Raw genomic sequence first — 12,486 nt, 5'->3', positions numbered from 1 at the left:
TCAGATCATTGAATCGTACTCTAGTCTTGTGATAAATATGTAACTTTCATCGAGTCTCTGTGTGGGAGGGTTTGAATGGTGTGTGTCATGTATCAACATTCGTGCTGATGGAATTGAGAATGATTTCGACCAGTTTACCCACAGTGATCAGTGATGGGGCTTCTGTCTGATCAGATTAAAATGCACATGGGCTGATCAGATCGCTAATATAATCATATCACAATTACAGCACAGAAACAGGCCATCTCGGCCATTCTAGCCCATGCCGATCGATTACTCTGACGTAGCCCAACCAATCTGCACTCAGACCGTAACACTTCATTCCTTTCCTGTCCATATACCTATCCGATTTTACTTGAAATGAAAATATCGAACCTGCCTCCACCACTTCTACTGGAAGCTCGTTCCACACAGCTTCCACTCTCTGAGTAAAGAATTTCCCCTCGTGTTAATACTAAACTTTTGCCCCCCAAAGTCTCCTCATGTCCTCTTGTTTTAATCTCAAATAAATAAGCCTACCCACATCAACTCTATCTGCCCCCTCATTATTTTAAATACCTCTACCACGTCCCCGTCAAGTTTCTAAGCACGAAAGAATAAAGATCTAAGTTTTTCAACCTTTCTCTGTAACTTAGGTACTGAAGCCGAGGTAATATGTTAGAAAATCTTGTCCATATTCTCTTTATTTTGTTGACATCTTTCCTTTAATTTGGTGACCAGATTTGAACACAATACTCCAAATTTGTCTTTACCAATGCCTTGTACAATTTTAACATTACATCCCATCTGGACAGAAGCACACGGGAAGCAACAGAACATCCTGGAGTCTATTTTGCGGCCACAGTATCTCCTGTTTGTACCCCTAAGTATTAAGTCCCCTATCTCTCATGCACTGCCTGACTTTACCGTTCCCTGCCACAGAGGAACCAAAAAGGTTTCTTCATCTCATTTTGAACTTAAAAAAAAAATAACGGAATCAGGTGCAGGCAAAATTTACCGATGTGTTTGTGGACTCGGTCTGACTGCCGAATCGAAATTGACAGAACCGGTTTCCTTCCAGCGATCAAAGGCGAAATGGATGGCGCATTCGCTGGCGTGAGATCATCCTTAGTGTACGGGAGACAGGTGAAAAGAGTCGATATGAGACAGGGTAGTTACCGTGGATAGGGTCGGGGCCATTTCCATGAGAGATATGTCCTGCAGAGACTGATTCCCAGTTTGATCTAGGACGAAGAGCAGCTAGAGCCAGTGTCTGATAGCGGGAGCAACTCTCAGCGATCCCAGGACCCGTGGAGTTGTCAAGTTCTGGCTGGGTGGGAATATTTTTCTGGAAACGTGATTATAGTCAGAGATTGCGATACTGCCAATGTGTCCTGTCCTGGGTCTGGGAAGAGATCTGATTGGAACTGGAATAGAACATAGAATAATATAGCATAGTACAGGCCTTTCGGTCCACAATCTTGTGCCGACTATTAAACCCTGTCTCCCATAGAAACCCCCACCATAACTTCCTCCATATATCTGTCTAGTAGTATCTTAAATTTCACTAGTGTATCTGCCAAAGGCAGTGCGTTCCACGCACCAACCACTCACGAGTAAAAAAAAAACCTTCATCTACTATCCCCCTTGATCTTCCAACCCCTTACTTTAAATCCATGTTCTGTTGTATTGAGCAGTGGTACCCTGGGGAAGAGGCGCCTGCTGTCCACTCTATATATTCCTCTTAATATCTTGTATACCTCGATCATGTCTCCTCTCATCCTCCTTCTCTCCAAAGAGTACAGTCCGAGCTCCCTTAATCTCTGATCACAATGCACACTCTCTAACAGGCAGCATCCTGGTAAATCTCCTCTGCACCCTTTCCGATACTTCCACATCCTTCCTGTAGTAGACGAACAGAACTGGTCATAGTGTTCTAAGTGTCGCCTAACCAAAGTGTTATAGTGCTTCAATATTATCTCGTGCATCTTGTACTCTATTCCTCGACCGATGAAAGCTAAGACGCCATAAGTTTACTTGAACATCCTATCTACCTGTGAGGCAACTTTCAGGGATCTGTAGACATGTTCCCCCAGATCCTTCTGCTTTTCCATACTACCAGGTATTCTGCCGTTTGCTTTGTACTCTGCAATGGAGTTTGTCGTTCCGAAGTGTACCACCTCACATTTCTAAGGTTTTTAACTCCATCTGCCACTTCTCAATGTACTTCTGCATCCTATCAATGTCTCTCTGCGATCTTCTACAATCCTCTACGCTATCCACAACACCGCAAACCTTTGTGTCGTCCGCAAATTGCAAGTCCACTCTTCTACCCACGGATCCAGGTCGTTAATAAAACTCACGAAAATAGGAGTCCCAGAACCGATCCTTATGGGACAACATTTGTCACAACCCTTCAGTCTGAATGTACTCGCTCCATCACGACCCTCTGCTTTCTGCAAGCAAGCAAATTCTGAATCAACCTTGCCAAACCTCCCTGGATCCCATGCATTCTGACTTTCTGAATAAGCCTACTGCGTGGAACCTTATCAAAAGCCAAACTAAGATTCATGTAGATCACATCCACTGTACTACCTTCATCCATATGCTTCGTCACATCCACAAAGATCTCTGATGTTGTGTTAGACACCATCTGCGCTTCCCAAAGCCACGCTGACTGTCCCTGTAAGGCATTCCATATAAGGAATTATACATTTTTTCTAAATGCACCAGTATCCTTTCAGAGACCAAAGACGGGTTAGATGGTGTGTTCACTGGCCTCAAATTAGATCGATGTGTACATGGTTGACAGAAGAGAAGAGGCCTCTTTACAGTCAATACGTAGGATTTCATCTCATGTTGTGACAATGAATTTGGTGGCAATTTGCAACAGTGGACTTTCACTCTTCCCCTTGACAATACCCAGTAGCTGCACCAATACACACTGGATGCGAGCACCCGCGAGACAACACACCATCCTTGTGTCTCTTTTGTGGCCAAAGTATATCCTGCCTGCCTCCACTAACAAGTGAGTAAACTGTCACTATCAGACTGCCTGAATTTACACTGGGGAACCACCAGGGTTTTCTCAATTCATTTCGAAATTCGTAGAATCAAGTACAGGCAAAAGCTTCCGAGAATTGTTCCTAGATTCAGACTGTTTGCCTGAGAATCTCGCTTAAAAACATCTACGCTCTAGACATTGAAGATCACAGAGATCAGGCCCAGAAGCCAAGTCTCGGCTTGTGTAAATAGAAGGTGACTGCACAGGTTTCATTCCAGAGACCAAAGGCGAGCTGGTTGTTGCGTTCACTGACTGTAAGACACAGTCATTTGTGTACATGAGTAACCTAAGAAAAGAGTCCAAGAGAGACAGGAGAGTTACCATTATCAGGGTCCGGGTTATGTGCATGACAGTTCTGTCATTCCTAGAGAAAGCCCAAGTTCATGGCCATGTTCCGAATTACATTGCAAAGACAGAGGGACATTTAGAAATCACACTCAAAACACGTACCATGGGGCTTATTGACAACATTGATCGTATTAATAAGCTGCCACATAATGAGCTTGCACCTTATAATTTCCATTTATCTAAGCTGTTATACTTTCTTCTTCATTTTTTTAGTGTTTCAACTTGTGCTTCCTCAGTACACAGCATTATCTTAAACCCAGTATGCTAATATACCAACAAAACTGGAGACCTGTCTAGATATGATATTCTGTAACATTTAAGGCATAATTTTGAGGACGGAGACTGTTGACTCTTCAGGAACAAGTGATCATAACCTTATTGGTCTCGAAGTACTTTGGGAGAGTATATCAGAAAAATGAAAGCCATTAGATTGAATTTCACAAAGACAATAGTTTATGGCAAATACATCAGATGGCAAACTGGAAGAAACTGCTTGTCATTCTGTAAGTTGACAGACAGTTACAACTATTTAAGTAGGTAATACATTTAATGCAGGATATGTTCATACCAAAGGTCAGGAGATGCAAAAAACATCTATTGATCAACTACATGGATGAACAAAGTTATATACAAAATATTGAAGAATTGACAGCTAAGTAAGAAAACAGAAAAAAAGTTGTAATATATTTTAAACATGGGCACATGATCATATAAGAGTTATAGTCAAGTCGAAAATTCAAATAGCCAAAGGCAGGTTTAGAAGGATATTGCTGATAATATTAAGATTGACCCGAAAAGACTTTGTCAATACTTTAGACGTGAAAAAAAATTAAATAGAAAGTTAAGGGCATTACGAATAGCAATGGTGTGTTAAATTATGCAGAGGAGGACATAGCAGATACTCTTAATTCTTATTTTGCTAAAGTGTTCACCTGCAAAGTTGTTAAAAATAAATTTGCTAAAACTGATTCAGAGATCTTAGTAAGTAAGTCCTGCTTCGGTTGAAACGTTTGAAAGTTAATAAATCTCAGTGTCGGGCCACATATTTCGAAGGGTACTTACGAAAGTCTATGATTAAAAATGCAAACACATGGTAAGAAATTTTCAAAACTCTGTTAAGATTGATGAAGTCTTTAAGGACTTCAAATGGGTTAAACTTTTATAAAACGGGTGACAACACTGACCCTTTTAATTACTTACCTGTTAGCTTGCCATTAAGCTTACCAGTAAGGTTAACGTGTACCATGGGTAAAGTAAGTGAAGCATTAATAAACACCGAGTTGGAAAAACATCTGATAAGAACAGAGTTGCAGCAAATGGGAATAAAAGTGTCCTTGTCTGGATGACTACCAGTGACTAGGGGTGTTCCTCATGGATTTGTGTTAGGACCAATGCATTTTGCTGCATATAAATTATTTACATGATGAAATAGATGGATTTGCTATCAAGTTTGCAGATGATATGAAGATTAGTGGAGGGGAGTTTAGTGTTGAGGAAACAGGTAGAATCAGAAGCATTTAGAAAGGGCAAGCAAGTGACAAATAAAATATAATATTGGAAAATGCATTGCCATGCATCTTGGTAGTGGTGATAAATGGGCCGACTATTTTCAAAAAGGAGAGAATATCCAAAAAAAAACCTGAGAGCCAAAGGAACTTCAGAGTCATTGTGCGCAACACCCTAAAGGATAACATGGAGGCTGAGTTGGAGGTGAGCAAGGGAAATTCAATGTGAGCAATCATTTCAGAGGTCCAGAATACTGAATATGATGCTGAGGTCTCACCTTGAGTATTGTGTACCATTTGCTACTCATCTCAGAACCAATATGCTGACATCGGAGGGAGTCCAGACGAAGTTAATAGGGATCATTCCAGGAATGAAAAGCTTATCATACGAAGAACATTTCATGACTCTGGGTCTGTACTCACTGGAAATTATAAGGATGTAGGGCCTTCTCATAGAGAGAGTAGATGTGGAAAGGATGTTTCCAGTGGTGGGACAATCCAGGATAAGGGGGCACAGACTCAGTAGAGAGTGGTGCCAATGCAAAACAGAGAAGAGGAGAAATTTCCTTAACCAGAGGGTGATGAATCTGTCGAAATCTTTGCCACGTGAATCTGTGGAGGCCAGGTTGTTGAGTGTATTAAGGCAGAGATTGATAGGTTCTTGTTTGGAAATGGCATCAAAGCAAATGGGAAAAAAGGCCTGGAAATAGGTTTGAGCAGTAAAAAGAAAGGATCAGCCATAATTTAATGTTGGCGCCGACACGATGGGCGAAATAGCCTAGTTCTGCTTCTATGTCTTATATTTTTATGGTCTTCTGTTAGCAGAAAGGCATCATGGGTTCAGAAAGGTTAAATGATGTCTTACTAATACGTTGCAGGTCTATGAAGATGGAACAAAAATTATGATAACAATAAAGCGGTGATGTCATTTACATGGGCTCCAGAAGATTTTGAGAAGATACCCCTTAAGAGGTTAATATTCCAATTATAGGAGGTAAGGATTCAGGGTATGGGGAGCGAATGTGTGCAGAATTAGCTTAACAACAGAAAATCAGGAGTTATGTAGAAAGGATCATTTTAACACCAGGAAGATGTTAAAAGTGAGGTTCCACAAGAACCAGTTTTGGAGCTGCTGCTGTTTTTATTTACATTAATGACTTCGATAAGCACATAACTATTAAACTATTTAAATTTGCGGATGACACAAAGTTAGAGAGAAGGGTTAATAACATTTAGTCAGCAGAATCAATACAAATAGATCGAAACAAAATACTGATGTGGGCAGATAACTGACAGGTGAAATTTAATGTAAGTAAAGGTAAAATACTACATATGAAAGTAAAAGTATTAGGCACAAATATAAAATGGGGGTCCAGATTAAGAAAGTGTATTATATGAAAGGGATTTGTCTCCTGGAAGACATCACTATCAACATCTTGGAAATTCACTGTGTTACGATCCAGCAGCAATGAATATATAACTAAAACAATTGTTTTTTTATATAATAAATAAAACATTTATTAAATACTGCTAAAAGAAATCCTAAAGCAAACAAACGACTAACTATACCGGTGTCGACTGCTATACGTCAGCTCGAACAGATCTTAAAGCAAGAATTGCTAACTCAGTTCTTTAAAGTAGTATTGGAAAAAAATGTTCCAACATAAATTTCAGTCAGTTAGGAGAGACTTTCCCTTGAAGTAATTAAATCCTCTTTCGTGACGTTACTGCTGATCCCAGCCGATGTATGCATTGCCGAGGGATTTACGATTGGAGGAAATAACGCCTTAAAGGCACTATCCGTTCCTTGGCGAAACTCAGCATCCAACTCTTTTGAAATGCAGGAGTTATCTTTGACACAGAATAGTAATTCCCCGAACGAAGATTAAATACATTTCGAACCTGCTTTACAGCAGAGAACAGCGACTTTCCTTGATTCTTCGGCTTCCCGAACCTCGATGACTCTTCACTCTCCGACTGGACTGAACTGACAGTATTGTAGCAAAACTGCCAGCAACAACCTTTGAGACTTAAGGCTGAGCGTAAAACTCCGCCTTGAAACAAAACTGCGTCATAACATCGAATACGCAGCGGAATGGAGTTACTGAACGAATTCAACAACAGTTTTAATTTCTGCCTTAAGTCTCAAAGGTTATTGCTGGCAGTTTGCTACAATACTGCCAGTTCAGTCCCGTCGGAAAGTGAAGAATTAAAGTTAATAATCTTTCATTATGGTTTCTCACCTTACTCAGAAACACAAACGGTGTAGACGATGAGGGGCTTTTGAGTTGTACGAACATACACATCGAAATGACCTGAAGCTAAAACGTGAAAACAATTAATTTTCTATTATCGAATAACTTCCTTGATGTTCATCCAGCTGCAATAATACTGCTCCTGCAGCCTCATCGCTAACATCTACAGCTAATAAGAAAGGTTTTTCAAAGTAAGGCGCCTTGAGCAGAAGTTTTTGACATATCACAATTTTAAATTTTTCAAATTCTTCTTGACAAGGCACTGTCCACATAAACTTTTCATTCTTCTTCAAGAGGTTACTTAATGGCAAGACAACATTAACAAAATTCTTACAAATTTTTCGGGAATATCCTACCATTCCAAGGAGTCTTCTGAGAGTTTATTTCCCCCCATTTGGAGTGGGGATCTCTAAAATTGCCCGACCTTTTGCCTGAACAGGAGTTACCTTACCCTGATCCACAACATAACTAAGGTAAGTTACAGTGGCACGTCCAAATTCACTTTTAGCTAAATTAATATTTACCTATTGAAAGTCTTTAAAATAATTTCTCCACCGCAGTAATGTGTGCTTCCCAAGTATCATTTTCTGACACTAAATCGTCAATATAATCATTTGTATTTTTTATCCCCTGAAACACAGAGATAATCATCTATTGGAAAGTACCTGGTATATTCTTCATCCGAAATGGAAGAACGCTATATTCATATATCCCAAAAGGAGTTACAAATGCAGAAATCTCTCTACGTCTATCCGTTAATGGAAAACACAAATATCCTTTCAATAAATCAATCTTAGTAGGGAAATTTACTTTTCCAACATTATCTACACAATCATCTACTCTTGGAATTGGATATGCATCTGTTTTCGATACAGCATTCACCTTTCTGTTATCCATACAAATCCGAATACTACCGTCTGACTTAGGCAGCATAACACAAGTTGAACTCCAGTTCAAGTTATAAGGTCTAATGATATTATTCTCTAACACATATTTAATTTCTTTCACAGCAAATTTACATTTTTCCATGTTCATCCTATATGGATGTGGCTTTATAGGTATGACATTTCCAAGATCTATATCATGTGAAGCTACTGTGAATCTACGTCTGGAAATAAATCCTGATATTTCTAAATTAATTGCCTCATTTGCTGCTTCTGCTCTTGCTGCTGTAAATATGCTAATTTATCATCAATATTTTCCAGAATGGTTGATTTTGGTAATCTGACAGAAACAATGTTGAGTTTAGAATAAGTTTCAGATGAATCATCTATTGATTCATGATATCAAATTCATTATTATTAACCACAACAGTCACAGTAGCAGACTGTTTCTCATAATATGGCTACATCACAATTATATGGCAAAGTTGAGTAGGACATCTATGATCTGGATTTTTTATCACGTAATCCTCATCATTGATTTTAGACATAATTTCATAAGGTCTATGAAATTTAGCTTATAAAGGATTCGTTTGCACTGGGGGAAAAAACAGCACCTTATCTCCAAGGCTTAAACTTCCTCTTTCTAGCTTCTTTATCGAATCAGGTTTTCATTTTCTCCTGAGCCAATTTTACAATTTCCGTGGCTAAGCTACAAGCTTTATGTAATCAGTCTTTAACTTTAAAACGTAGTCCAACAAATGAGTGTGTAACTCTTTATTAATCCATTGTTCTTTTAATGACTAAAGGTCCTCTATGCCCAAATACAAGCACAGATGGACTGAAACCTGACGATTCTTGCACCGACTCCCTTATAAATACAGAATTAAGTGTATACCCTCATCCCAATCATTTTAATTTCCCACACAATACGTCCTAATCATAGTCTTAAGGATGGAATGAAACCTCCCAAAAGCACCTTGCGATTCTGGATTGTATACAAACGAAGTGATTTGTTTACCTCTCAAATTATAAACTATCTGTTGAAACAATCCAGACACAAAGTTACCGCATTGGTCAGATTGTATTTCCTCAGGCAACCCAAAATAAGTAAACAATTTTATAACAGCCTTGGTTACATTCCTAAGTGTTATATTGTTCTATTCCTAAGTGATACTGCCTCTGGAAACCTAGACGCTTTGCACATGATAGTCAGCAAGTACTGACAGCCAATTATTGTTTTCGGTAATGGACCAGCAAAATCTATAATAATTTTAGAAAACGGTTCACCAAATGCTGGAATAGGTTGCAGTGGAGCCACTGGTGTAATGTGGTTTGGCTTACGCACAGTTTGGCAATCATGACACGTTCTGCAAAACGTCGGCACTTCTTTTCTTAAACAAGGGCAATAAAAGTGTTTTAAAATCTTGCACACAGTTCTCCTTACCCCATGATGTCCACGCAAGGAAACACTGTGGGCTAAAGTTAGAATCTCATTTTGATAAACTTTAGGAACAATTTCCTGGTGAACAATGTTCCATTCACCACTTGCAGGAATTGTAGGAGGTCTCACTTCCTCATTCACACTCCGTTCTCAAACTAATGTCTAACTATAACTGGGACTTTATCAATTTCAATATGCAGTAGAGTCTGTTCTTTTAATTTGATAACCTAACGGTGTCTACTCTGCTCTGCTATGATCTCCTTCCGAGACAGAGACAATTCTTCATGGTCTGACTTACTCCAAGAATCCTGTTCAAATAATGAAGGTAAGAAAGTTTCTGTCACATCCTCAAAACTCGAATCCTCAGTTGAACAGTTATGGATAGCAACCTCATCCAAACATCTAACTTTTTAGCCATAGCTTGAGTTACAATGCAGGAAGAATCTGAGTTAGAATCCATCCGTGGTTCCTCTGACTCTATTGTCAAATGCAATTCAGGAAAATGCTTGTGCACCTGCGAAATCATTTCCTAGCAATAAAGAAATATCCTTCACAAGTAAGCTAGTTTGCAGTTCTACTGTAACACGTCCTGTAACTAAACATGACCTTAAATTTACTTCAGGCAAATGTACAGTCATAAGGGCACTCCAAACACCTCGTATATAATTTACCTCACCAGTGTGAGACACAGCATTAAACTTCAACAGACTGTCCAATATTATTGATTGAGAAGCTCCAGTATTCCTAAGGATTTTTATTGGCACAGGAGGAGATACTTCTTTCAAAGATACAAACCCTTCAGATTTAAAATGATTATATCTCTTCTTAAATTGGTTAGACGCTAACAAAACTTAGTTTGTGTTTATCAAACCCTGTGAATTTACAGGTGTTTCATTATGTTTCAAACAATCATCTGGGACTGCTTCCTTCTTCTTCTCTTTCTTTTTCGGAACAGTTAGCTATTACTTGACCTGATTTCTGACAATAATTACAAATGGGATCAAAGTGCCTTTCCTTCACAGGTTTTCCTTCCTCCTTACCCTTCTCAACAACTTTTGATTTAATTTCTGATTTACCTTGAGTCTTCGTGTTATTTTTCCTTGAAAAAGTTCTGCCCTGCGGAAATTTATTCTGATGGGATTAAAGCACACGCATCAGCTAATTTAGCAGGGGCCTGCAATGTAGCAGTGGCTCTCTAACTTGAGTATGTCCTTACTTCAACAAGGATGTTCCTTTTAAATTCCTCCATTAAAATCTGCCTTTTCAATTTATTATAGTCCCCTTTTACATTTTTAGAGGCAACAGACCTCTCAACACATTGATTTATCATAGACAAATTCCACATTAAGTGTTTTCCACAGATTTCCTCAAATTCCTGAATCTTTTTCTAAATGGCTCCAGGACTATCTCATACGCCTTCAATATGTGCAGTTTCACAGTATCATAATCAAGTGCTTTCTCAGCAGTTAGAGCTGTATAAGCCGGTTGTGCTTTGCCTTTAACTACACACTGTAACAACAATGACCATTTCACATTCGCCACTCTGAAATCAGAGCAATAGTTTAATATGTTGAAAATATTTCTCTACTTTCGTTTCACTAAATGGAGGGACCAATTTAATTTCTTGACGAACAACAAACCTTCTAGAACCAGGGGACTGATTCTCAGACTTTAATTCACCCATCGCAAATTCAAATCTCCTGTTTATTCCCAGCCTCTAACCGACGTAATTCCAAATCAGCTTCCTACTGTATCCTTTTATTTTCAGCTTGTAATCGACCTGGTTCCAAGTTAGCTTCCAACTCCTTCTCTTTTAGTTCAGCTTCTATTTTAAGCTTTTCTAAAGCTACTTGTTTCAGGTGTAACCGAATTGTTGCTTTACTCACAGGAAACCTATTCAAAATCGATACATCAAACACAGCCGACTCTATATAGTGTTCCGCGATTTTACTGTGAATTACAGGCTTTGTTGTATCTTTTGAAATACCTTTAAGTTCCGAACTCCTAGCAATCTCAAATACATCACTCTTCTCCGCCTTCGCTGATTACTCTAGAACTGGCAATTCCAGGACGTCGTCAATATTCATTGTTGCGGAACACCACTCACAAGCCAATCAAACAAAAGAATCGAGTATTCCCCTTTTCCGAAACACCGATCAAAAATCAAACGAGCATTTATACTCAAAAATCTTTCATCCCACGAGCGGCCAGTTGTTACGATCCAACAACGATGAATCTATAATTGAGACAGGCTTTTATAACAAATAAAACATTTATTAAACGCTGCAAAAAAAAGAAGTAAACTTCCAACTAACGTAACTAACGTCGACTGCTATACGGCAGCTCGAACAGTTCTTAAAGCGAGAATTGCAAACTCAGTTCTTTAAAGTAGTATTGAAAAAAGTCCAGAATGATTTACAGTCAGTTAGGATAGACTTTCCAATGATGTAATTGAATCCTCTTTCATGATCTTACTGCTGATCCCAATCGAAGTATGCTTTGCCGAGGGATTTACGATTGAAGGAAATAAAACGACTTAAAGACACTGACCTATCCTTGGCGAAATTCTGCTTCCAACTCTTTCTGATCTTTTGAAATGCAGGATCTATTTTGGCACAGGTTACTAACTCCTCGCACGAAGATTAAATAAAGCTGAAACCTGCTTTACAGCCTACAACACCTACTTTCCTCGATTCTTCGGCTTCCCGATCTTCGATAATTCTTCACTCTCCGACTGGACTGAACTGGCAGTATTGTAGCAAAACTGCCGGCAATAACTTTTGAGACTTAAGGCAGAAAGTAAAACTCCACTTTACAATTAAACTGCGTCATAACATCGAATACAAAGCGGAGGGGAGTCACTGAAAAAAATTCAACCACGAACTGCCCCTGCGTCACAGCGACGGGTTCCCCTTTGAAGCCCTGTTGAAAAAAAACTATCACATAACCTCTCAATGGGGGAAAATTACGTCACCTCACCATCACAAGACCATTAAATCATGCCCAGTGT

Source organism: Hypanus sabinus, unplaced genomic scaffold (assembly GCF_030144855.1).
Source record: "Hypanus sabinus isolate sHypSab1 unplaced genomic scaffold, sHypSab1.hap1 scaffold_859, whole genome shotgun sequence".
Classification (NCBI taxonomy): domain Eukaryota; kingdom Metazoa; phylum Chordata; class Chondrichthyes; order Myliobatiformes; family Dasyatidae; genus Hypanus; species Hypanus sabinus.
The sequence above is the reverse complement of the archived record's forward strand: the minus strand, read 5'-3'. Positions refer to the sequence as shown.